The sequence below is a fragment of the Ailuropoda melanoleuca genome, chromosome 6 (genome assembly GCF_002007445.2).
Source record: "Ailuropoda melanoleuca isolate Jingjing chromosome 6, ASM200744v2, whole genome shotgun sequence".
NCBI lineage: Eukaryota > Metazoa > Chordata > Mammalia > Carnivora > Ursidae > Ailuropoda > Ailuropoda melanoleuca.
This window is the reverse complement of record NC_048223.1, coordinates 70,571,346-70,599,039: the sequence shown is the minus strand read 5'-3', so window position 1 is coordinate 70,599,039 and position 27,694 is coordinate 70,571,346. Positions and strand designations below refer to the sequence as shown.

Here is a 27,694-nt window from a genome sequence, read left to right as displayed (position 1 = left end):
TATATTCTAAAATGAGCCTGGAGAAAGAAAATGTGCCTCTGACTGCCTCTAAATGAACCCTATCCATCCATGGGAGCTGTCTGCAAGGAGGGGTCATCTCAGAAAGTGACCATTCTGGAATCTTTAGTGTTCGGATGGAGAATCCATCAACAGGCAGAAAATGGGGCACAGATCCAAGGTTAGAAACACATGCACTAATATCTCAGAGTCTAGGCATCTAGTCTAAAGCAGGAATAGAGAAACGCATGGGTGGCATAGGAAGGGGGAAAAGCCATAGAGCTTGCACTGAGATACTAATATGAGGCAGGGTGAACACATGTAGAATGTGTAGCATTCCACAGCAGAGATTCCCGGTGATGTAGGAAGTATAACTGTGGGACTATAGAGAATAGATTTTTCTGTTTCTGCCTCCTTTGGGTTTTCTGAACAATGAAATCTGCAAGTTGGACTAATGGACAAACCTTCCAAGTGAAAGAATAACAAGATATTGAAAGACCCCCAGGTATGTATTTACATTTACGTTTTTTACATTTCAAAGAGGAATGAAATTTATGACCAGGGAGGCTTTTCAAAGGCTGTAAACCCAGAGATTCTTGTCTTACCTTTTCTCTGGAGACATTTATTTCCGTTCCAAAGTGTAAGGAGCCACAGACTGAGAACTTCTCTAAGAAAATTTGTTTATATTAGGGAGCAAAGGGTTTTCTCCCTCTCAGGAATCGTGACGGATAGCGACAGAATCCCCTTCTTGCATGTGCAGGCCTGTCCTTCTGGCTTCCATCACATTATCCCAACAGGTATAACTCTCGGTTTGATCTAGAAATCTCATATATTTTCAATATTAAACAAATAAATGTGAGTATCGAAAATGTATCAGTGAATACGGAATACAGAAATACAATTGCCTTAGGAATACAATTGCTGGAGATCTTATGGAATAGACTTTCTAAGGCCTTCTGCTATGGAGTCATTGATGTGTACACTCAGACTCTGTTAGTGAAGGACCCTTGTCTTTGTAGAAGCAACTACCAGCTGGTAGACAGGGTCTTTGGGAAGGTTTAACTTGATTCACTCACTCAATTCTCCTTCTTCTGAGAACACAGAGAGATGATCGTGGCCAGTTACCTGAGTGTGTTATCTTGCTCAAAGCCCTTCTACATCTTATGAAAGGGATTACAGTATTAGAAGTTGTAGAAAGGAAATGAGAGATACAACACAAGAAACAAAACAGACATTAGAGATGAGGAAAGAAATAACAGATCAGAACTTGGGTTTTGCTGATGGAGAAAGGAAACTTAGCTCAGGTGCTAGGTGTACATAACCAGGAAGGTGACTCATCAGAACATCCTTACAAGCCATGTCCAGGGGACATTGACTAAGGGAGGTGTTTGTGACAAGAGTGGCTAAAGGGAAAAATACTGCTGAACAAGATCTGTACCAAAGGCTTTGTGACATGAGATTATATATAGGACAACAAAATCCATCCCAACTGACCTTTATAAACAGACTAATGATGTGGTCCACTCAGTCTGTAAAATCTCCAGGTGGATGTGCACAGTTTGCTGCAGCTACTATTAATGTACTCCCAGGCTTTTAAGACCACTTTTCATATGACACACACTTCAGTCTCTGCCAGTGGAGTCATGTGTCTACTAAAGATGAGCAGTGTTTGTTCCTAAAACTACTTATGCCTGTTGAGTTTAGTTATTATAATTTAGAAATATGTTTTGTTAAGCAGTGAAATAAGAATAGAAAAATAATCATTATTTTAAACTAATTGAATTATTTGGAAAGACTCTATAAAGGAAAACCTGTAGAACGATTGCAATCATATTTGATGAAGTGAGACAACAACAAAATATCAGGGAAAAAGAATTAAAAGCCTTATAAGCATGTACCCTCATTTATTTTTCACAGATTAAAAGAAATCTATCCTTTAAAGGAACAGGAATGGAAGTCCTGCACTAAATGCTATTGGTGTGTCGTATGCAAGAATGAAGAGTGGGGCTCCATTAGTAATTCCATACTAAAATAAGCATTTTGATTTCTAAGTCTAAGGTTTTCCAAATAAATGTACACTTACGTTTGAAACTTTATGCACTCATTTTAACCAAGCATTTTTATTACCTATAAAACTGCTGTTAATATATCATTAGAGGATTTCTAATATATTTGAAGATGGTTATAAATGCATGTACCTTGTTTACTAAAAATCACCAATACAGCAATTAATTTAGTTCAGAAACTATTGATGAACTTTTGTATCAGATAGTGCGGCAGACTAGACACTGAGATTGACTCTTAGGACAATACATCATGTGAGCTGAAATAGAAACAGACTTTTAGAATAAATCTACCAACAATTCAGAGTATAAGTAATTTCCTGAGTCCTAATATTAAATGGTAGGGCAAACTCAAAAAAGTGCACCGGGCTATAACTACATCTGCCAAACCTCATGAGTACCAATTTTTAGTTCAGGGATGGAAGACTAAGCCTTGGGCTTGCCCAAGTTGACCAGTCTCACAGTTGATCACAGACAAAGTATACGCCAAAGCACTACACACGCTGAGTAAGGGGGAACTGGAAATAAATCCCACTTGGGCCCACTCTTTTCCTCCATAGGCATCATTAAAGGAAATTGCCTGTTGGGAGTCTTAGAACTGGCTGAAGAGCCAGACACAATCTGGCCCCAAAGTATGTAGACACACCATGGCTTGAGTTGGTTGTTTACTTGATTCTTTGTTTTGCAGCTTAAATTGTTAGTACTTTGAAGACAGTTCCATGTTAATAGTGCTTCCTAATAGAAGAAAATGCAGATCCTGTCTGAAAGAATGAATCTTCAACCTATCTTTTTAAAAAGAATTTATGTAGATAAAGCACAAAATACACAAGGAAATTAAGTAACATGAGTGACTAAAGAAAAAGCACAGTTAGGAGAATCAGATTGGTAAAGACCTCAAATATTGGAATTATCAGACAAAGGACATAAAATCAGTATGTTTTATACTTGTAAGAATAGGGGCGCCTGGGTGGTTCCGTTGGTTCAGCATCCAACTCTTGATTTCGGTTCAGGTCATGATGTTGGGGTCTTGAGGTTCGAGCCCCATATTGAGCTCTGTGCTGGGCGTGGAGCCTGCTTGAGATTCTCTCCCTCCCTCTCCTTCTGCCTCCCCTCCCCCCACTCACTTTCATGTTCTCACTCTCTCAAACAAAACAAAACAAAAACAAAGAATGTAAAAGAGAGGGTTATTATTAGGGATGAGGAAGATGAGAGCAAAAATATGTCTGAAAAGATATGAAAAAAAATGAGATTGCCTGTTTATACCAGATGTTGACAAACTTTTTAAAATAGTTTTTAAATATATATATGATCAGTTTAGATTTAAAGAAAATCATTTGCAGAAATTTGAGTAGATAGTGCAAAAAGCTCTCATATACCTCCAACTCAGTTTCCCATATTATTGGTGTGTTTCATTAGTGTGGTACATTTGCGGACAGTTAAAGAATCATTATTGCAACATGATTATTAATCAAAGTCCATTCTTCATTCACATTTTCTTCCTTTATTAATGCCCTTTTTCTGTCCCTGGATCCCATCTAGGATATCACATTACATTTAGTACTCATGCCTCCTTAAGCTCTTCTTGGCTGTGACAGTTTCTTAGACTTTCCTTCTTTGTTTCTGATTATCCTGATAGTTTCTAGGAGTACTTGTCAAGCATTTTATAGAATGCCCTTCAATTGGATTTTGACTAATGTTTTCTCATGATTAGATGGAGGTTACTTGTTTTGGGGAGGAAGACCATAGAGGTAATGTGCCCTTTTCATCACATCATATCAAAAGTACATACTGTTCATATGACTTTTCATTGTTGATGCCTTGATCATCTGACTAGGTTGGTGTTTATCAGGATTCTCCCCTAGAAAATTACTCCCCCACCTCTCCACACTGTATTCTTTGGAATAAATTTACTACGTGCAACCTACAATAAGGAGTGGGGAGTTATGTTTCACCTCCTTGAGGACTGAGTGTTGACATAAGTTATTGTTTCTGTATGGAAGGTTGGTTTTTCTTCCCCTTTTAATTCATATTAGCATAGATTCATACATTTTATAAATACGTATACTTTGGGTTACAATCCAATGCTACTTTATTTATTTTACTGTTTAAATTTTTCAGTTTTGATCAAATGGATCAAATTTTGTTTGTTTGTTCCTGTGTCCATCTGATGTATCCTCATTGTTTTGCATGTTTGTGTGTGATCTCTATCTATCTATCATCTATCTATCTATATACCATCTATCTATCATCTATCTATCATCTATCTATCTATCTATCATCTATCTATCTATCTATCTATCTATCTATCTATTCTATCTATCATCTATCATCTATCTATCATCTATCTATCTATCTATCTATCATCTATCTATCTATCATCTATCTATCTATCTATCATCATCTATCTATCTATATATCATCTATCTATCTATCTATCTATCTATCTATCCATCTATTTATTTATGGAACATGACCTTACATTTTATCAGTAGAAGATGCTCTAGGATCATTTTATCTTTCTGCCACATTCCTAGAAACACCTGTTTTTTAAGGAGCCNTATCTATCCATCTATTTATTTATGGAACATGACCTTACATTTTCTCAGTAGAAGATGCTCTAGGATCATTTTATCTTTCTGCCACATTCCTAGAAACACCTGTTTTTTAAGGAGCCCTTATTCCTTTTACTGTAGAATGTTATTTCAAACAAAGATCTGGGTACAAAGATGCTTACTGATCACTTTTTTTAGAAGGGAGTAAACAGTTTCAACTTTTTGAGGAATACTTCTCTGTTGCAACTACTCTATGTTTATTGTTTTAAAAAATCAGCCATAGCTAATATGGGTATTGCTATGTTCCAATAAACTGCTTACAAAAGCAGGTCACAGGCCAGATTTGCTCCAAAGGCTTTGCTTTGCCAATCCTTGTTTTAAACTATATAATCATAATAAGGAAAAACAAAATATAAGGCATTAGGAGATATGTAAAATATTGAATTTATATGAAGCTTCCAAAGAAAAATTGACAAATGTTTACATAAGAAACTTGTCTTCTCTCTTTTTTTACAGTAATTTTTATATTTGTTTTTATATTCAAAATGTTTAAAGATATCTATGATCAATATTTTTTAACGATCACACCAAATTATATTTTAACTTTAAAAAATTAATATAGTGATACTATAAAATTCACAGTTTTAAATAATAGAATGAAATTGTTATATTCACAAAGTATCTAATTCTGGAATTCCACTATCTAATTCTGGAATTCCACTATCTAATTCTGGAATATTTTCTAATTCTGGAATTCCAGTATCTAATTCTGGAATATTTTCATTGACCTCAAAAAGAAACTCCATGTACATTATCAGTTACTCGCAGTTTTCCCCCCTTCCCTCATTCCTGGCAACCCCATTATCTAGTTTCTGTCTCCCTGGGTTTGTCTATTCTGTACATTTTGTGTAAATGGACTCATACAACAAGTGGCCTTTTGTAGTAGACTTCTTTCACTTAGCAGAATGTTTTCAGAATTCATCCACATTGTAGCATGTGTCTTCGTTTCTTTTTATAGCTTAATAATATTCCATTGTATCAATATGACACCTTTAGTATCCATTCATTAACTGATAGATATTTAGGATGTTTCAACTTTTTAGGTATTATGAATAATACTGCTATGAAAATATATGTACATATTTTTGTGTAAACTTGTTTACAGTTCCCTTGAGCACATACCTAGAAGAAAAATTGCCAGTCTTATGATACCTCTATGTTTAATGTTTTTGAGGATCTGCCAAACTGTTTTCACTATTTTACATTAACATAAGCAAGATATGGGGGTTCTAATTTCTCAAAATTCTCAACACTCACCAACACTCGATATTGTTTGTTGTTTTAATTATAACCATCTTTGTAGTTGTAAAGTGACACCTCATTGTGGTTTTGTTATGAATTTCCCTAATGGCTAAGGACGTTGATCATTGTTTTATGGGTCTATTACCCCTTCTGTTATCTTCTTTGGAGAAATGCCTGTTTAAATCCTATGCCTATTTCTTAAATTAAGTTATGTGTTTTTATTATTGAGTTGTAATAGTTCTTTTATATTCTGGATATGTAACATCAGAGCTATGTTTCACAAACATTTTCTACCATACTGTAGCTTTGCATTTCATTTTATTAATAATATCCTTTGAAGCACAGAAAAATTTTAATTTGATGAAATACAGTATATGTATTCTTTTATTACTTTTCCTTATGGTGCCACATCTAAGAAACCATTGCCAAATTCAAAGTTGTGGTATTCACATTTTTTTTCCTTCTAAAAGTTATTGTTTTAACTATTACATTTAGTTAAGGCATTTTAATTTAATTTTTGTATGTGATGTGAGGAAGGGATCTAATTGTAATTGTTTCCATGTAGATATCTGGTTGTCCAAGTAAAGGTTTTCAGAAAGCCTGTTCTTTCCTCATTGAATTGTCTTGGCACATTTATTCAAACTGAAGTGACTATAAATGTAATGACTTATTTCTGAACTCTCAATTTTCTTTCAGTGAAAGAAATACACACGTTTATATTTATGCCCATACCATACTGCTTTGATAACCATAGTTGTATAGTAAATTTTGAAATCATTAATTTTAAGTACTGCAGCTTTGTTCTTTTCAAGACTGTTTTGATAATTCTGGGTTTGCTGCATTTCTATATGAATTTTTTTTTTAAAGGAGGCTCCATATCCAATGTGGGCTTGAATTCAGGACCCTGAGATTAAGAGTCACGCACTGTAGCAACTGAGTCAATGATTTGCCCCTGTATGAATTTTAAGATAAATTTTCACAAGAACAGGTGGAGGGCTGGATTGGTCCCTAGGATTATAATGTTCAAACCCTGGGATAGGGGATGGACTATCTAAAGATTTGTATTGATTGATATTCCCCCTCACCTCTAAGTGTTTTGTTCTCTATGAGATATGGTATCCATCTTATCTTCTGGAAAATAAATACCCTTTTCTTGTGGATTTTCCCTTAAATTGCTGCAAAAGCCAGCAGTGGTCCTGAGAAATCTTCTGGGGAAGCTTTTGGAGTCAGACTTCTTAGTAGGGGCTCGTTTTACCACATGGCGATTAAAAAAAAAAAAAAGTGCAGCTAATGTTATACTCCCCTTCATGAACTGGCCCGGGATATGTCCCTGACACATAATAAAGTAATAAGTAATGGATTTTTGATTATTAGAGACAGTAGTTTTAATCTTGTGACTGACTTTTCTATACTATGAGTATGAACATTTTGCTTTCATTTAGAAGTCTGAAATTATTCCTTTTGTAAAATCATCCTTCCTTTTTGTCCCTCTCCTCTTCCCCCTTCATCTTCTTCCTCTCCCCCTCCACTTCCTCATCCTCTTCTTCTTTTTTGGTATAAGATCTTGGGAGCTTGGCTAAGTTGTTAGAAAGTACATAGATTGAGTAGAAAAAGAAAATTCCACACATTGGGGTGCTATATTCTAATGTAGACTGAGTCTTGGGAGAATTAGTCTCAGGAATCACATGAGATAATCCTACTTAGCGATAAGTATATTTACGAACACTCTATGAAGATTCATACCTTAAATTGGAGCTTACTCATTACTTCGAGGCTCCCATACTTGACTGCAAAAGGTTATACTTATGAATTCAAAATAAATGTGGCTCTCACAAAATCAAGGATTAAGCAGTTTGGGTATATTGTTTCATTATATTGCCTGCATTTTGCAGATACTTGTTAGAATGTCAGTAACACGGAATATGGGTTTGTGGATTATCACAGGACATTTTTACACAATATTAGCAATTTTAAAATTATCTTTATTTTCAGTTTGAATAAAATGATGCTAACTTGTTATCTCCAGCAATAATAAGGCTAAAAGGAAATTAACTGGATGCAACAATAATGAAAAACATGGCTAATGGTTATTGGTTTTTTAAATATTATTTATTTGAATAGCTTTACTGTAACTGATTGGACTGTCGAATGGCTATAATTTGCTTAGGCATACCAGCCAAGAAAACAAACAATTAAGATAACAATTATAACATTGAAATGTGAATATTGTACATTTGTCTGATGAATTTAGCTTGTAAATACTTCTCAGGGTGTATTCAGTATACTTCTTAGGCACTATGCAGATGTGATTTTCAGTGATATGAATGCGCCTTTTTTAAAATATTGGGGATTTTAGCAATATAAGTCATCAGATTAGTACTCTGGAAGGAATTGGCGGTGGGAGTATGTAGCACTGGGCACAATTATGCTAGGAGAATGAGCATGGAGGACCTAGCATTACCTGTCACTTGCATTAACAAATAAATCAAAACAAGACCAATTTTGTAAAAGTCCAAATAGTTCTTGTATCACTTGAAGGTGAAGAATATATTTATACGTTCTGGAGCTCAAATTCTGAAACTGTGTTTATGTTTCATTTAATAACTTGATTTCTTTGGTAAATTGGCAGATAGCACAAATCCTAGTACTGAAGAACATTTTATTTCATCATTTAAATTAAGAAGTAGAAAAGATTAACATGTTTTAAAAATAAAAGATAGTTAGGTGAAAAGTAATTAATTTAATGTAGCAGCTTCTTTTAAACTAAGTGGAAGTTATGAAAATAGCTTATTTTGAAGTCAGTATGAAAGTAAAAAAGTTGTTTTCAGTTTGCCTTCACAAGTACTCACAGTATTTAAATCAGCATAATTATTAATTAAAGCCCTGAACAAAAAGTTTCCTGCCTCAAGTCAAATTTGTCTGTTTACACTTGGATCGCAAATAGTCCATTTTGATGACCTAGTATTTATGATGACAGCTTGTATTTATTTAAGTGGCCACTAGATGGCAGACCTATCACTAAACAGGATTTAGGCACAAAGTAAATTCCCCAAGATCTTGAATCACGCTGCAGAGCAATGTTTTATTTCAAGCTTAGCTTAGCTTCTCACCCTGAGCCCTCGCCATAGTTTTAGGGGGACATGATAATGAAGTTGATCTAGTATTTTTACAATCATGTAAGATTTTAATAATTTACAAACTTACCTTCCTTCTTACAGTAGTCTTTTAAGACAAACAAGCACTGCCATATTGCAGATGAAAACATGGGTTTCCCAGGGCGTATGGCAAAGGTTATTCTTTCAGAGGACTGCAAAGAGACAACTTTGAAGAGTTTTGCTTAAGGGCTCCAGAATTTAATTATCCTACACATATAGATGATTCGAGGATAACTTTTGGTCTGTGTTTGGTATGTATTTTCTTCGTGTATTCTTTACCTTTATGTTTCCAAAGGATGTTTAGTCCCTCTAGGAGACTGCAGAATCAATTAGAGCTACACAGCCATTCCCTCCTCAATGATACTGACCTCTAACTTCTTGATTTTCTCTTGCCTTTTGGATTCTAGAATAGAATTATCTTTATCCAGCTTCTTTCTATTTCATCTTTTGTGTTCACTGAAAGCTCCCATCACCATCACTTAAATAGCCTCTTGATTTCTGATATTGAGCACTGGGCTTCACTCATTTTCGGCTTTTGAAAATAGGCCAACAGTTTCCTAAAAACTTGTAGGTATCCTTTGCAGAAATTGGAAGCTCATGTATGTGTATTTGCACACCCACCCTTTCAGCTAAAGAAAGGTGATAATGATTCCCAATGCTGCTTTATCTAACTGGCAGCATAAAGCCACACTGTAAACCCATGACATCAGACTCTCTAAGATTTAGAACTATCACTCTTAAGGTTCTGAAAGAAAATTTAATTTTTGGTGAATGTTAATGAATCTAAGGGCACCTAAGATAGAAAAAAATGTGAGGCCAGCACTTTTGCAATTCAACTCATCCTTTTATTCAAATTAGAAGCTTGTGCTCTTGCCATAAAATACCCTGAGAACAGGTTGCATTTTTAATAATACAGGGTGGATTTAAAAGTTGACTTTTATACTTAGAGCATTGCAATGATGTGAACAGAGGAATGTGCTTACATGTAAAAGTTTAGAATACAAGAGCATTGTACTTCCTCTTCCTTATTAGCAAAGCAGTTAAGTTCCTAAACAAAAGTGCAAATGAAAAATTTTTAAAAATTTTTCCATTCTAGAAATCCTTTTTGTGGCTTCATGAATATCTGTTCATTTACTAGTTTTAGATTGAACAGTGTATATGAAATTACTGTAAATTCACATGCTTTTGTTAAGAAATAATATGGTGCAACTCCATAGACCCTTTACCAGTTTCATCCAATGGTGATATCTTACAAAACTATATAGTACAATCTCATAACTGGGATGTTGACATTGATATGGTCAAAATACAGACCATTTCCATCATCACGAAATCCCTCTTGTCACGCTTTTATAGCCACACATACTTCCCTCCCACTCCCATCCTCCCCTTAACTAGTAGCAAACACCAATCGATTCTCTATTTCTGTCATTTTGCCATTCGAAGAATATTACATAAATGAAATCATGTAATATGTCACTTTTTGGTGATTGGCTTTTTTCACTCCGCATCATTGTGCTGGAGATTCATCCAGATCCTTGCACCTGTCAGTAGTTCAGTCCTTTCCATCGCTAAGTGGTGGGATTCCATGGCATGGATGTAACACAGTTTGTTGAATTCACCCGTTAGCGTACACGTGGGTGTTTCCAGTTTGGGGCTGTTATGAATTAAGCTGCTATAAATATTCACATATAGGCTTTGTGTGAGTATAACTTTGGATTTCTCTGTGATAAATTCCAAGGAACACAACTGCTGGATCATGTAGCAATTCCAGGTTTAGTTTTTTTAAAGAAAGCAACTGTTTTTCAGAGTGACTGTACCATTTTACGTTCCTGTTAACAATGTATGAGTGATCCAGTTTCTCTGTGTCAACACCAGCGTCTGGTATTATAACTATGATTTATCTTCGCCATTCCTATAGGTGTGTAGTGACAATTTATTGTGGTTTTACTTTGCAATTCCAATATGGCTGAAGATGGTAAACCTATTCTTGTGTTTATTTGTCATCTGTATATTCTCTAGTGAAAGCTCATGTCTTTTATCCATTTCCAAATTGCATTCTGTGTTTTCAGTTTTAGATTTTGAGAGTTCTTTATTTATCTAGATACCAGCCCTTTGTTATTTATGCAGTTTGCAAATATTGTAAACAATTTTCTTTTTCTTTCTAACTTTCAGAATATACAATGTGTATATACCTTCACTCCAAGGTTTTTAGTTGTATGCTGTACTTAAGAGGAGGAAAAGAGAAAAGTGTGCATACGCTACCTTCCAAGAAGTGGAAGTCTTGAAAATTATCTTTTTATTGTGCAAAAGAGATGCCAATTTATATTTAGTTTTTCTAGTATTGTATTTACATGCATAACTAGGAAACATAAGTTGGAAAAAAAAGGATTCAAAGTTAAGTACAAATCCAAAGGGTATTACAAAATAAAATTGTAGGGTCTTTGTATCAATATTTCTGGTATTATATACTTAAACATAGGAGTGTTAGCTAGACACAAACATTTCTTCATTGAAATATGCCTGACTTAAATTAAAATTTTATCAGCAAATGAATTTAATACATTTTAAAAAGAAATTGGTAATGGGAACTACATCTGTACTTATTTTAGAAGTAGTTGTGGTGTTTAGATTATGCATAGATTTTGAATCATACACCTGTGTTTCAAAGACTTTTTTTTATCAAAATGACCTACTTCCAGCTAGGTCTTTGGTGAATCATGGGATACTTAAAATATGGGTATAGGTAGACAGTAGAAACAATTCATATTAATATAAAATATTTACTTATTTTTTATGTTATGGTTTTCAGCATAAAATAGTTGCTACGGTTGATAGAATAACATTCGGTAGCTAAGCAGTAGCACTATATTGCAAAGCCCATTTAAAAAAAATTAAAGGAATCATTTCTTTTATAATTTGGCTAGAATTTAAAAAGAGAAATTGTAATGGTTTCTCTTTTCTTCCCAAATTTGATATTTCCCTCTCTGGAAAATAAATCCCTCCAAAAATGCTGTTATTCTTAAAATAGTGAACCATTTTTTTTAATCTCTGTTTTTTTTGGTGGACTTAAGATACATACTTCTACTTATTTTTGAACCTAATGAGTCAAATTTGTTCTTTCTTAATTTTAAAAAGCACTATTTTTGCTTTTTTTGCTTGTTTGTTTTGTTCCTAATCTTAAGATAGTTCAGGACATTTGGAAAATCCTGGATTGATTTATTTTCTTTCAGTTTATATAAACAGATTGTTTTTAATATATTTGTATTTCAATGACAATAAAAGGTTGGGAAAAGCTAAAAACCTTTAGTTTTCTGGTACACTTCCCAAAGACCTTCTGATTTTAAGCAGTTACTGGTTAGATTTAGGTTGTGCGTGGGTGCATATTTATTCTGCATTGTGAGTTTTATATGGATTTAAAACTTTTAGAGAATTGTAAGTTACTGTCTGATCTCTCCTATGCTCAGTTCTCTAAGTTCAAGAGTTCTTTTTAAGTAAGAACACCTCTTTTTTTCCCTAAGAAACTATTTGCAGTTTCTGAAGACCAGTGATTTAAAAATATTTCATATACATAGGTCAGAACATGGTTTATATAAGCCTCAATTTTTGTATCTAAATTATTGTTTCCAAAAGCATTCTTTTTGTCTTTACCTTAAGATCATTTTCTCTCACATTCCCTTAAGAAACTCTTTTCTTCTTTATCCAATTGTAGACATACCCATTTACTTACACACACACACACACACACACACACACACACACACACACACACACACACACAGCTACTGAACTTGTATGAAAGACGGTATTGTAGCCGTAATGAAACATCTCTGCAGATTTCTTCACAATTATAATGATTATTACCAATTAAGTTTCCTGAAGTTCAGAAAATAAAACTGTTCACATTTTGTGATTAATCTCCAGCTAACTGTGATAAAGAAATCATCTAATTAGAAGAACAAAATAGAACAAACAATTCTTGAGCTCATTGCTTTTTTTAGATGATTGTAGAGTTATCAGCGTAGGTAATTTTGAAAGTCTATTCTCCCTTGGGGTCAGTACCATCATAGGTTTAAACCATGATGATTCTGTTATTATTAGGCATTTTCATAAGCAATTTCTGAATAATGGGATGTCTTTACTTCTTGAAACAATTATTGCTAGTGAATCTTGAGGTTACCATAAGCTAAAAGTCAACGCCTGGGAGATAAGTTAGAGACTGCCAGAAAGATGAGCCAACAAAGACCACATTGCCTTCAGTGTAACTGGTGAGTTCAGAAGAATTCCGGCATAACCAAATCCCGTTTATTCATAACACCCTCCTTCAGATATCCCGAGCTCCTCTTCATTATCTGTGCTCGTTGCCCTAGAAGCAACTCTTCCTCCTGAATTTTTGGAGGTACTCACACTACTGTCCACACATCTCTACCTATTCAGTGTCTGATGAAAACGTGCAATCACTTGCCTTAACTTTGCCTTATTTTCCTTGACATGATCTTTTCTCTTCATGGAAGTTGTTCATATATTTCACATCTTTCTCATGTTATTCTGCTTATTCCAGTGCCTTAGTTGTAGAGGAAAGACGGACACACACTCCATGCATGATGGTCTAGAAGATGCATGGATCTGTTCAAGTCACTTAACCTCTCAGAGCCTCAGCTGAGGAGTGTGTGTGTGTGTGTGTGTGTGTGTGTGTGTGTGTGTGTGTGTGTTGATTCTGTGGGGCTGGGATAGTTGCTTTCATGGGGGTCACTGTGGGAGTGAAATAAGATAGTATCTAGCACAGGGAGCAGAAACTGGTACACAATAAGCTCTCAGTAAAAATGAAATCCTTTACTTCATTTCTAAATCTTTGAGGCACTGGTAGTCTGGCTAGAGCTTACGTATATTTTATTTGACTCCGCGTTCTAGGCCAATCACTGCCAATGCTTGTTTGATTTACTTTAAGTAAATCACTTAAATTCACAGCTTGAATTTTTCATGTGTTAAATGAGTATGTAACAAAGTTCATGTTTTCTGTTAGTACTGCATTGAAGAGCAAAGGAAATAATATACACAAATGCACTTTTAAATATACAAAGCACCATATAAATGTGTAATGTAAATACAGTTAACATTATAAAAGTATGATATAATTCCACTGAACTTCTGCTGAATGCCTGTTGTGTGTCAGATGCAATGCTGGTGTTTTGCATATATGAACTTAAATCTTGATAATAGCTTGTTCATTTATCAGTCATTACACAATAAACCATCATGAAACTTAGCGGGTTTAAATAATAATTTATTATGATCCTACATAGTTCTGGGAATTGATTGGGCTTAGCTGAGAGATATTTGTTTCCTTTTTCTCATGTGGTTTCAATCAGTTAATGTCTGTAGATACTGTAGATAGCTGAAGCCGTCTCTATTTGTTTCCTATGACTGTTGTAACAAAGTACCACAAGCTGAAAATTGTCTCATAGTTCCAGATGCTAAAGTTTCAAATCAAGGTGTTAGCAGTGCCATGCTTCCACCAAAGGCTCTAAGGGAGTATCCTTTGCCTCTCTCAGCTTCATATGGCTGCCAGGAATCCTTGGTGTTCCCTGTCTTTTGTCCCACTCCAAATCTGCCTCTGTCATCACATGGCTTTCACTCTCTACGTCTGTGTCTGTATGTCCAAATCTTCCTCTTCTTATAGGGACGTGGGTCATATTGAATTTAGGACTCACCCTAATCTAATGTGGCTTCATCTTAATTTGATTATAAAGATCCAATTTCCAAATAAGGTCACATTCACAAGTACCAGTGTTTAGGACCTGAATATATATCTTTCTGAGGAACAAAGTTCAACCCACACAGTCCATCTGAAGGGTCAATTGGGCTGGATGTCTAAGTTGGCTTTTCCTTTCCCATGTCCAACAGCATGTGACTAGATTGGGCTTCCTCATAGTAGAACTGTAAATGAATAGTCTGAAGTTTTACTTAATAACTGGCATCTTCCGGAGCAATATCCCAAGGGACACAAGGAGAGCCACATGTTTCTTTGAATCTAGCCTTGGAATTATACCATTACATTCTATGAGTCTAAAGCAGGTCACATTGCCAGAACATTATCAAGGGGAGGAGACTATATGAGGGTGTGAATATCAGGAAGGGCCTGAATGGAGAGTCATTTGGGGAGACTATCTATGACACAATAAGGCCATGGTCTTTGTTTTAGAGATGAGCAAATTGAAACTCAGTGACTTAGACAAAATGTCAATTATGACACAGTTAATAGCTGGTTCAACTGAGACTTGTTTGTCTTTAAAATCTTTACTTTTTCTACTGACCTGTCTCCCCATTTATTACCAATATACTTCCGGCACCTTCCCTTCACATTTTCCAACCTCCAGGCATCTTTTAACCTCCTTAGAGACTTCAAATGTGGCTCAAATTCTCTTTACTAGGCTGTTACTTTTGCTGTAGTGATATTCTTATTGACCACTTTTACCTTGGTTTTAGTCAGGGGGCGATAGAGGATTCTAGTAAACCTGGTCTCTGCTGCCAATTCAGCAGGATCCATGATTGATTGCATTTTAAAAATAAATAAATAAATGTGATTTCAATTCTAAACTTTAAAAGACTGTTGTTATATAAGAGAAATTGTATATTAGAAAATGCTTCTTTGTAAAATTCTAAAAGATTGAATGAGTACTCCTTTCCAGCACAATTTGTAGCTATCCTTTAAAACATTTCAGAGAACACTAGAAATTCTCAATTGTTCATCAATGTTATCAGGGATGGTAGGATTTCCTTTTTTAAAAGACTGAATAATTTTCATATTTATTTACACATTTTCTTTGTACATTTATCTTTTGACAGACATTTGGATTGTTTCTGTATCTTGGCTATTTTACATAATGCTACAGTGTACATGGGGTTACAGATATCTCTTTGAGAACCACATTTCAATTCCTTTGGCTATGTACCCATAAGTAGCATTGCTGGATTGTATAATAGTTCTTTATTTGACCTGTCTTGCATCCTTCCACTTCTCCTTCTCCATTACTTCTGCTTTGTATTTGTGCCTTCTAGAACCTTATTCCCTCTTTTAGAAAAGTGGTTTCCAAATATGTACTTTTCTCTGCACTTAGACTCCTTTACATCTTGAATTGTGCTACACCAAACTAACCAATATCTTGACTACTTTCTCGTATATACTCAGCTTTGCTGTAGAAAGTCCAATATTAAATCAGTTAATGTTGTAAGCATCTATATTCCAGAAACTATAATAATAGTAAAAAATGAAAACATACCTCAAACAATGCTCTTGCCCTCAAAGAGCTTAAAGTCCAATCTGAAAGATGGGGGACTACTTTATAATTTCAATGGAATCCTGTATAGAGATCTGCAAAAAAGTACATGGGTCCATATTATATTCATATCAGCCATGTTCTCTTTCACTCCACACCGCATTCTTATTCATTGCATATTTATTGTCTGTCAATATGATTGACTGCTATACTCCCAATAAGATGATTTAGTTATTTTAGTTACACTAAGTCCCCAATTCCACCTTCTCCCTCCACCTTATTTCTACGTTTATACCCAAAGCAATCCCAAAGTGAGCCCTAACAGTGTTCCTTTTTTCACATCAAGCATTCTGTGTTTCATCACCAATTTTCTCCTTTCCCTTATAATTCTGAAGAAAAAGTGTATCTTGTTTTATTTGTACTAACCTTACCTCATATATTTCCCCACACAAATCACTCTTCCCTGTGGTAGGACTGTTTAATTCAATGTCCTTACTTTTTCTAGCATCTGTAATCATTGGTTCCTCACTGGATCCTGCTAGTTTATTTACTAAAACCTTACTTATTTATAATCCCGAAAATAAAATTTTCCATTATTTCTGGCTTTGAGTTTTTTTTTTTAAGATTTTATTCATTTATTTGAGAGAAAATGAGCGCGAGAGAGAGAGTGCACACACACACACACACACACACACACACACGAGGGGGGTGGAAGGGCAGAAGGAGAAGTAGAGTCTCCAGAGAGCAGGGAGCCCCATGGGGGACTTGATCCCAGGACCCAGGATCATGACCCGAGCGGAAGGCAGACGCTTAACCAACTGAGCCACCCCAGGCGCCCCGGGCCCTAAGGGTTTAACTTGTGTAAAACAGATCCTCTGCAGCCTGGCTTCCTGAAAAACTCCGGTGGCTACAGCCCATTGCCAAGCCCACCGCTTCTGGTTAACCACAAGGCTTACACTGGGCCTCTCTTCTATCATGGCAGGATGAAAGACTCATGCTTCCTCCACCATGAATACTGATGAGATGAAAATTGCTGCTAGTTAGCCATGAGATAGAACTACAGCTAGGCTTCATCTCCAGCCAAGGGAGAAACTGGTGAACCTCCCAGCTGTCAGGAACTCTGGAAGTTCTAGGATTTCATCTTACTTTCAAGCTAGCATGTAGTAACGACAATTGCATGGATGCTGAAAATGATATAGGCCTACTAGGGCAGAGATAAAAGTTACTTTGTTAGTTAGAGCAATAGCAGCAGCCAAAGTATCGACATGTACACACACCAGGTACCTACGTGTCATTTCCTCTAGGAGAACATATAAAGGGCCAGACGGTACCTGCACATATAGTACTTTGTGATACAGGAGAGGAAACGTGAACTTAGGAAAACTGAGTCTTTTATGAGAAGTAAACATGCATATTCTTGGCTCTGGAGGGGTTATTATTTTTATTATAGTTATTATCCTTTGTTTCACAAGGAGACATTATTCTGCTTTTTAAGGCTGTTAGAAAAATGCCCTTCACTCTGGAGGGAAACACTACGAAGGTAGTTTAATTTACTGACATCCTTGAAAAGATAATCTTGAACAAAGGGCAATTGGTACCTAACTGGCAAGATGTGCAGAAATGTGAGGGATCCATAGAGAATTGCTACCCAATACGAATCAAAAACGCTGAGCCTCCAGGATAGGGCTGGGTTCTACCGGGGCTTATTGCTATTGTATTCTGCCCTGGTGCTCCCCAAATAGTTCTACTTAAAAGCATCGTAGTCAGAGTTAGAGTCCTTTTCAGCAAATCTCCATCTCAGTGAAGGTCTAAAATGCAGGGGTAACAGTGGACCTACATACCTTAAAATCTGCTTCCGTGAGCTCGTTCTGGTGAATGTCGTTCCTTCAGGTCTGTGTGTATTCCTTGGCTATTTGTCTGTCTTAACATGGTAGGCATAGACATAAGCTACCCCTATAACTTCATCTTCTTATTTATCAAAAATTTTAAATGCTGTTTCCATATTAGAAAAGAGACCTAATTGATTCAACAGAGATTTATCAAGTACTCTCAATAAATGTGTCAGTACAATTACTGGGTAGAAATCTTTTCATGAAACTTTCATTCTAGTGAAATATCATTTATTTCCTACAAAATTAAGAATAACTTTAAAAATAATAATAATATACAGTACTGATAAAGGTACAGTGAAACAAGCAATCTTAACCTTGCTTTTGATTATAATTGGTTTAAACCCTTTGTGGAACAAATAACCAATACCTAGAAAAGGTTTTAAAGATTTGCAGTAAGTTATATAATTTACCACATTGCTTATAACTATCAAAAGTTACAAATTATATGTCTAATATGTTGAGAGGGATTAAATAAGCTTTGATATAGCCCTGAGATAAGCTTTTGTCCAATAATTATGTTTACCAAGAGTCTTCAAAGAGATGCAATATGTCAATGATTTAATGGCAAAAAGATATGTTCTAAAATTGTATATATTTAAATTTTGCAACTATGTACAAGTGTGCAAAGCATTGTAAGGAAATATGCTGAAATACCAATGATAGTTTTGTCTGTAGAAAGTACTAGTAGTTCCACTGTAGTAGTTTTACTGTTTCCAGCGTCTCTCCAAAATGTCTCTGGATGCTAGATCTGTGCAGTCAAGTAGGATGAATTCAAGCTCAGGCTCTGTAATCATACTTCTTTGAACTAAAATTCTGGCTCTACTTTCTCTAGCTGTGTAGGCTTTGGAAAATTACATAACCTGGCTAAACCTCAATTTACTTATCTAAACATTGGGTGTCATAACAATATATCCCCGGGCTGTAGTGAGTATTGAACAGAATAACGTACATAAAGCACTTAGCAGAGTGTGTGGTACAGAAGTGGGGCAGTGTTTTGTTGTGTAGCTTCTGGAGTCAGACTGCCTGGCTTCCAATCCTTTACCAGCTTTACCAGCTGAGCAAGTTATTTACAGTTGTCTTTGTGCCTCAGTTTCAGTTCCTTGTTGTATCAACTCTTATAAGAGTGCTTGGAACATAGTAGGTGCTCAATAAATATTTAATGCATGAATTAGTGAAAGCTATGATTATGTTATTTAAATATTAAATGTGTACCTAATATCTCCGAATGTCTAAGCCATTCTGTTGCCTTCTGCTCCCTCTATGTACCGGAAACACTCTTAAAGGCCACTCAATATCCTTTGTTACACATTAAATAATATATCTTCCATTTGAATTTTTGTTGGTACCTAGAACATGTGACATCGCCAGCCATCTCCTTTTCCACTGAATTCTTGTCAATTGGCTTCTGTATCTATGCTGTCTTGGTTTCCTCCAAATCCCCACTATTTCTGCCTCTACCCCTTATTTTTCCTGAATGCCTATATAGATGATTCCTCAAAGTTCTGCAATTCAGTTACTATGGTAAATGTTTAAATGAATAGTATTTTTATATTAACCCTTTTAATTTATTAGGATACATGTGAAAAGATGTTATGCTTTTTCATAAAATTCCCATTATTTCTCTTCAACTAGAAGTGCCTGCCACACCACCATCTCTGAATTTCCATAGTCTTTTGTGTATTCTCTCTTAGCATCCTTATCACAGAGGATACACACTGGATACACAGAGGATACACCTTGGCCATGTGTATGCTTTTACCCATTGTTGAATTGTGCATTATCTTAGACCTGACTTATTTATCTTTATCCCTCCCAAGACAACTATTATAATGTCTTCTCTAAATTAGGTACCAAATTATTGTTGTTGTTGTTTGCTTGTTTATGTGTTTGTTTTGAACAAGTCATACGATTAAAGTCCTTTATTACCTCATGATTTAGATATGGATGTAAGAACAAATCATGTGCAGTTCAAAGCTCCAGGGTTAGTCCAACTCATAAGATAGGTTGTCCTTTCCTTCCTCTTGACTTTGTGTGAACTTCCCTGAAGTTAATATTTGATTAAACAGGTCCTTTTTACCCAAGGATATAGCGTTGTTTTAACATGTATATAACGAATTACTTGGGATTTTTCTCTCAAATACAGGTCATCAGAATCAAAGAGTCATAACAAAATATAACAAAACAGCAAATATTAAAGAGAAAAGGCATATGTGTATGTGTGTATATGTATGTATATATGTGTGTATATGTATGTACGTATGTATACGTATATATTTATATATGTATACATCATATATAAATAAGTATATTTATAAATATATTTACACTTGGATTTAAATATATTTATTAATAAATATTTATTTATATATGTTTTGTATATTTTATAATGAAATATAAAATAAAAACAAGAGCGTTAATGCAAAAATTATGAAAAAAATTATATGGAATAATGTAAAACATGTTCAACCACTCAAGCTCCAAAAGTGCCATAACTCACAGGAAGTGAGTTAATTGAGCCAAATATTGAATTAGGTTTTAGAATTATACATTATGGCAGAAAGGCAAAGACTTTGCTAAACTAATGAAGTGATTATTACATAAATGTTTTTCTGTACCAAATAGAGGGACTCCAACTGTATTTTTTTTTGAAAGATTTTTTTTAAATTTCCTTATTTGACAGAGATAGAGACAGCCAGCGAGAGAGGGGACACAAGCAGGGGGAGAGGGAAAGGAAGAAGCAGGCTCATAGAGGAAGAGCCTGATGTGGGGCACGATCCCACAACGCCGGGATCACGCCCTGAGCCGAAGGCAGACGCCCAACCGCTGAGCCACCCAGGCGCCCCTCCAACTGTATTTTTAATCATTTCTTTCACAATTAAGGCAAAGGGAAATTGTGTGCTTTGCTGCTATCCCCTGTTTGGTCATATCTTTAAACTTTCCGGAAGCATATAACATTTATCATATAAATTAGCTCTCCATCTCAGAAGGGATGTGTGTAATTCAGGCCAATGAAGGACAAACAAATCCTCCTCTGCTATGGAGAAGAGAGCAAACACTGCCAATGTATTTTATTAATAAGGGAGCTTTCTTACTCTTTGCCACCTGATTGTGTTCCTAATTTCATTAGTGGAATCCATATGAAATATTAGAGCATGATATAGATATTGACAGTGATAATAGAAGTTAGGTCTCTAACGTGAAAATGTTTCCAGCTACCCAGCAGCATAGATTATATATTTTTAATTTTTATGTTCCCTCATGATTTCATGTTTTAATTGTATTAAGCATGTAATTAAATTTTCATTATATCTAGGGCCTGCCATTCTCCATCACACCACCTGCAAAATCATGCCTCCAACTTTCAGCTAATTCAATCATTAGAGACTGTACTACTAGTTTTCTTCTATACGAGGCCAACCCAAGCCTGCATAAGCCTAACCAAAAGGCAATTTTTCCAGAAACATTTCTAATCAGAATATCATTAAGAGGGCATGCTGAAGGCCTTTGGAAAGTGCACATTTAATTTATGTAATTTTTGTTAAAGTTTTTTGTTTGTTTCTTTGTTTGTTTTTTAAATAAATCTTAGCATGGCTTAGCAGGACCTGCATACTACAGTCCCTATCGATTCATTTGGTCTCATTTTCCTTGACATTCCTTTGTTTTTCACACTTGGCTGTTTCTTCTGCCAGAAAGCTCTTGCCCCCACCCCTTCCTAATTAACTGCCCTTCAGTTTCACCTGGTTAACTCCTCCTTATTTTTCAAATCACAGGGCAAACATCATTTCCTCTGGAACATCTTTCCTGACCTGCATAAAAAGACAAAGTGTTTTATATTCAGTCTCCCCTCCTTTTTCTTCAAAGATCCTATTTCAGTGTGTGATATTTATTTCTTTGTCTGTTGTATATGTCTCCCTATCTTCTTAAACTCTAAACTCTATGAGGGCTTTATCTGTTAGAATCTTCATATTATCTCCCTTACTTCAAAACAGTGTTTGGCCCATGCTTGGCAAGAAATCTAATGCTTTATTAGTCACAAACTTGTGGAAGTAAAGTTCTAGAGAAGTGACCTTCTCGAATGTCAAGTTTCTACTATTCTAAAGTCTATGTTGTTCAGAGCTCTTCCAGCACAAAAAAAAGGTAATGAACTGGTCGATGAGGATGAGTGTCTAGAGCAGTTGTAGGAAAAACGGATTAGTGTTAGGAAGGGGAGGAGTAATTTCTGACTTATTAGACTATAGTCTCAGAAGACAAGAGTAGTCATATCTTTAATTCGTCAGATCCTTTGTAGCACCTTATATATAGAAGACTTCCTTTGTCAGTTGTTCATTCAACAAATATTTATTGAGTTTTAGGGATCAAGCACCATTCCAGATATTGATGATACAGTGGAGAGCATTAGTCATATGATTTCATGGGGACAAATCTACAAAGACTGGAGACAAATTACAAAGACTGGAGAACAACAAAACGAGATTATTGCAGTGGCTGGTAAATACTATGAAGTAAATAAAACTAGTAATAGAAGAGTTATTGGTGCATGACAAGGTGCTAATTTAGATGAAATGATCAACAAAGGCCTCACTGACGTGGTACTTGCACTAAAGTGTGAATCATATGAAGGAAGTTGTGCGGAAATTGAGGGGAAGAACATTCCAGGCAAAGGAAACCATAGGGCCTAATATTCTGAGATTGGAAAGTATTTAGCTTGTTCAACATATAGAAAATCTTACTGGACAATAGAGTGCCGTATGCAAAGAGCATAGTGTATAAGATGCAGGTGGGAAGTTAGGCAGGGGCTAGCCTATGTGTGTTTTTTTGTTTTTGTTTTTTAGTAAGTAGGTACATTAAATAAATGAATGGACGGATGATGCAGTGGCCTACCAGAAGTAGTGGTTCCCCGCCTAAAGCTCTGCTCTCATTGTTTTTCAAAATGTGATTATGACAGTGCGGCATAGGGAGTCTCCATCTGTGAAAAAGTATGAGAAACCACAAGTGATCAAATTACTAGATTCCAATAGATTACACAGCTCACAATTACATATTTTCCATAAAAAAAAAGAAAATGCTCAGAACCTCCTTTATATTTCACATGAGACCCATGACCAGCCTTAAGGAAAGTGGCCATGTCACTCATGGGGATGCTTCTTGCAACTATAGTTGCAACCTCCAGCTATAGGTAGGGAAATTAACCAAGGGTTCCAGCGGCTGTGCTGTGAAATGCATTCCTGCATCTATGCTGAGACTATATGGATGAGTCCCGTGAGCTGTGCTTTGCCAGTGCCCATGTTCATCTGAGATACTAAGGCATGCCCATTCCTGGAGACACGCAGCGTCTCTGATGTCTGTCTTTGGCTTGAGGATTCCCCAGTGACTTTATTTCGTTTCTCTTTAACTGCACATCAGTTTAGGAAGTTTTAACTTCCTTCCTTCTCTTCCTCACTCCGAGTCATACTTGTACCATAGTATGACTACTTTCTCAGCCATTTCCAGCTTTCTCCCGATTTTCACTCACAGAATTTCTTTTTTATGCCTGGAAGGCTCAGTCGGTTGGGCATCTGCCTTCATCTCAGGTCATGATCCCAGGGTCCTGAGATTGAGCCCCACATCCGGCTCCCGGCTCAGTGGGGAGCCTACTTCCTTCTCCCTCTGCCTACTGCTGTCCTGCTTGTGCTCTCCCTTTCAAATAAATAAAACATCTTTAAAAAAAAGTTTCTTTTTCCTAGCTCAGTTTGTATGCATTTTACTTAATTCTCAGATAGGCTTTCTCCACATTGTTGTTCATTTGGTCCTTACAGGCATGGATCTGAGACAAAGAGAGAGAGAAGTTTGGAAAACCATTGTCCATGTATCCACTTCCAAGAAGAAATTCTAATTGGGTTTTCTTGGTTACTATCCTATTCAGGAACCAGTAATTTTTGATAGGAGAGCAGGATACTTTGGCAGCCTGTGATTTATACTTTCCTCAGCATAACATGGGGAAAGTAGTTCTCCAAAGGTACAAATGTAGGATAGAAAGCAGAATATGTCCACTACAATAGCTCTTATTTAAAAAAAAAAATTGGTGAATGATAGTCTTCCTACTCTCCACTTTCTTTCTTTACCATCAGTCTGTTCTCAACATAACAGCCATAATAACCTTTTAGTAGGTAAGTCTGAACCTGTCAGTACTCCATCCCAAATGACATATTATCCCTCTCCTCCAACACACACTTAAAGTAAAATTGAAAGTCTTTAAGATTGTCTACAGGCCTATATGATCTGGCATCCCACTAACTCAAAATCCCACTGCTTTACCTCACTAACCACACTCCAGACACAATGGCCCGTTTACTTAGTATTCATTGAACATTCCAGGACCACTTCCAGCTCAAGGGCTCTGGACTAGCTGCCCTTTGTCCCTGGTTTGCTCTTCCTCTGGAAACCTGTGTGGCTTTATTTCTTTGCTTAAATACCACCATCTGGAAGATAGCATCCCTATATATATAAATAGCACTTCCTCCATCTTTCTTTATGCTCACTACTGTTTTTTTTCTTCATTTTCACCATTTGACGTATTACATAATCATGTTTATTTTTGTCTGTTTCTTTAACTAGACTGCTAACCTCTTGAAGAGACACTATTTTTTTGTTGTTGCTGTTTATTGCTCTTTCCTAGCATCTGTAATTGTACTTAGCACATACTAGGCGTTCAGTAAATATTTTAAAGTAAACTTTTGAGGTAATTGTAGATTCATATGCATGGAGCTATAAAACTGTAATGGTAATATGTAACAACACCAATCTCATAGTGCTCTTATAAGGGTTAAAAAAGTAAATATTTGCCGAAGAAGAGTGCCTGGCACTGAAGTTCTATTCATCTGTCTCTATATGTATATGAATAAAATAAGCACTTACGCTTTGTTACCCTGAAGATGAACATAAAACATCTCAATAGCACATCAACTGAAGAGTAGCACTTATCTTGAAAATAAGATTTTCTCTTTTAGCTCCGGTAGCTTTCATGTGGATCAACAATTGAAAAGTTCATGTGTGTGTGTATGTGTGCCATCAGAGCTATTTATAAATGTTTCATTGCCCCGATTGTGAAGACTACCTTAAAGGGTGGAATTTTATTTCATTATTGAAAAAGTACTTTTATACAAACAGGTAATAGAATTACATTTTCACTTTTCTTTAGACAGATGTTCATTGAACTATAAATATATCTGAAGTTCAATATAAACGCTATATGCACATCTTCCTTATAATTTCCTACTTTTGGTTATTTTTTTCCTAATCCATAAGAACTTAATAGAATGTCTCTGGGAGGGGGAAAAACCCCTTCAGCATTTTCAGGTTGTTTTATTTCTTCATTTTATGGTGTCATCGCTCCCTAATAACTGCTGTTCTATAGACATGATCATTCTCCTGAGACCATAAACACATCGAAAAGGTGCTCCATAGGTCAACCAATCCATCTTCTAATATGCGCGTTTCAGACATTTCACTGCCAGTACTTTCCTGTTCCCTTATAACCTATATGACTACTAGAAATTATAAATTGACATATTTGCTTTCTGAATTGTTCTATAAGCAAAATGCCTATATAGTCTAAGTAACTATGTAGTATAAATACTGTGATTTGGAGAAAGGCTGATATTTATCAAACAATAGCTTTCCATTGATAGTGTCCGATTTCTAAGTGGTAGTCATTGGTAACATACAGAAGGAACATCTGAGTTTCCCAGTTTGGCCTGTGTATAAGGAAACACAGGCAGACTAATGCTGGGTATATAGGATGTTAGCAAACACCATTTTATCAATCTGTCTATAACAGGCTTGTAAAGACCCCTTGGTTAAGTCTCCAAATAAAGCAAAAGAGACATCTTTTAACAGTTACAATGGGTGTATCTGTGTAATTATGTTTGTGTGTGTGTGTGTGCACTCTTCTGTGCTATGTCTTCTTTTGTTCAAACCTAAGTTCATGACATTCATTCCTATCATTGTTTTGCTGTAGATTGATCATTCTTATTATGACATTGTATGACATTATATAAACACACCACTATTTATTTATCCATGAAACCCAAAATGGAGACTTGGGTAATTTTAGGATTACTATTAGTAGTTCTGTTATAAACACTCTAATACATTCTTTGGGTGACCATATGTGTGTGTTTCTGTTGGGCATACACACATGCACACACAGTAAGTTGAATTGGCTGGATCAAAATAATGTATGTGTTCAGCTTTCACATTGACTGTCAATATTTTCCAAAATATTTGCACCAATTTAAATGACAGATAGTGGAATATTAGTACCAATTAATTACTCTAGAGCTTCACTACCACTGGAATTTTCTTTTCTTTCTTAATTTTCTTTCTTTCTTTCTTTCTTTCTTTCTTTCTTTCTTTCTTTCTTTCTTTCTTTTTCTTTCTTTCTTTTTTCTTTTCTTTCTTTTTTCTTCTTTTTCTTTCTCTCTGTCTCTCTTCCTTCCTTTCTTCCTCCCTCCCACTCTCTCTTTCTTCCTTTCTTTCCTTCCTTCCTTCCTTCCTAGAGAGAGGCAAAGAGAGCAGGGGGAGGAGGGGGAGGAGAGGGAGAGAGAAAAGCTTAAGCAGGCTATGTGCTTGATCTAATAACCCTGAGATCATGACCTGAACTAAAACCAAGAGTCAGATGCTTAACCCACTGAGCTACCAAGCCTCCCTACCACTTGAATTCTATATTCTTTCTTTTTGAAAGTTTTGTTTAAATTCCAGTTAATTAACATATAGTATTATATTAGTTTCAGGTGTACAATACAGTGATTCAGCACTTCCATACACCACCCAAAGCTAATCACAGCAAGTGCACTCCTTATCCCCATCACCTATTTCACCCATCCCCCCACCCACCTCCCCGCTGGTAACCATCAGTTTGTTTGCTATAGTTAAGAGTCTCTTTCTTGGTTCACCTCTCTCTGTTTTTTTCCCCTTGCTCATTTGTTCTGTTCTTAAATCACATATATGAGTGAAATCATATGGTGTTTGTCATTCTATGATTGACTTATTTCCTTAGTGTAATACCCTCTAGCTCCATCCATGTCATTGCAAATGCAAGATTTCACTCTTTTATGGCTGAGTAATATTCCACTGTATATATAGAGCACATCTTCTTTATCCATTCATCACTTGATGGACATGAGCTGTTTCCATAGTTTGGCTATTGTGGATAATGCTGCTATAAACACTGGGGTGCATGTATCCCCTTGAATGAGTATTTTGTATTTTTTGGGTGAATACCTGGTAGTGCAATTGATGGATCATAGGGTAGTTCTGTTTTTTTTTTTTTTTTAAGTAGTCTCCATGCCCAATGTGGGACTTGAACTCACAACTCTGAGATCAAGAATCACATGCTCTACCACTTGACCCAGCCAGACACCCCAGATTGTTCTATTTTCAACTTTTTGAGGAAACTCCATGCTCTTTTCCACAGTG

At 35.7% G+C, this 27,694-nt stretch overlaps 1 protein-coding gene and 1 pseudogene across 3 annotated transcripts in view; one reads left to right on the top strand and one right to left on the bottom strand.

The window, feature by feature from the left end:
• The window catches only part of LOC109490940, a 29,728-nt pseudogene extending 24,304 nt beyond the window's left edge, over positions 1-5,424 (bottom strand).
• Positions 1-27,694, top strand: part of CTNNA3 (catenin alpha 3) — a 1,722,523-nt gene that overhangs the window by 1,471,428 nt on the left and 223,401 nt on the right. The window lies entirely within an intron of this gene.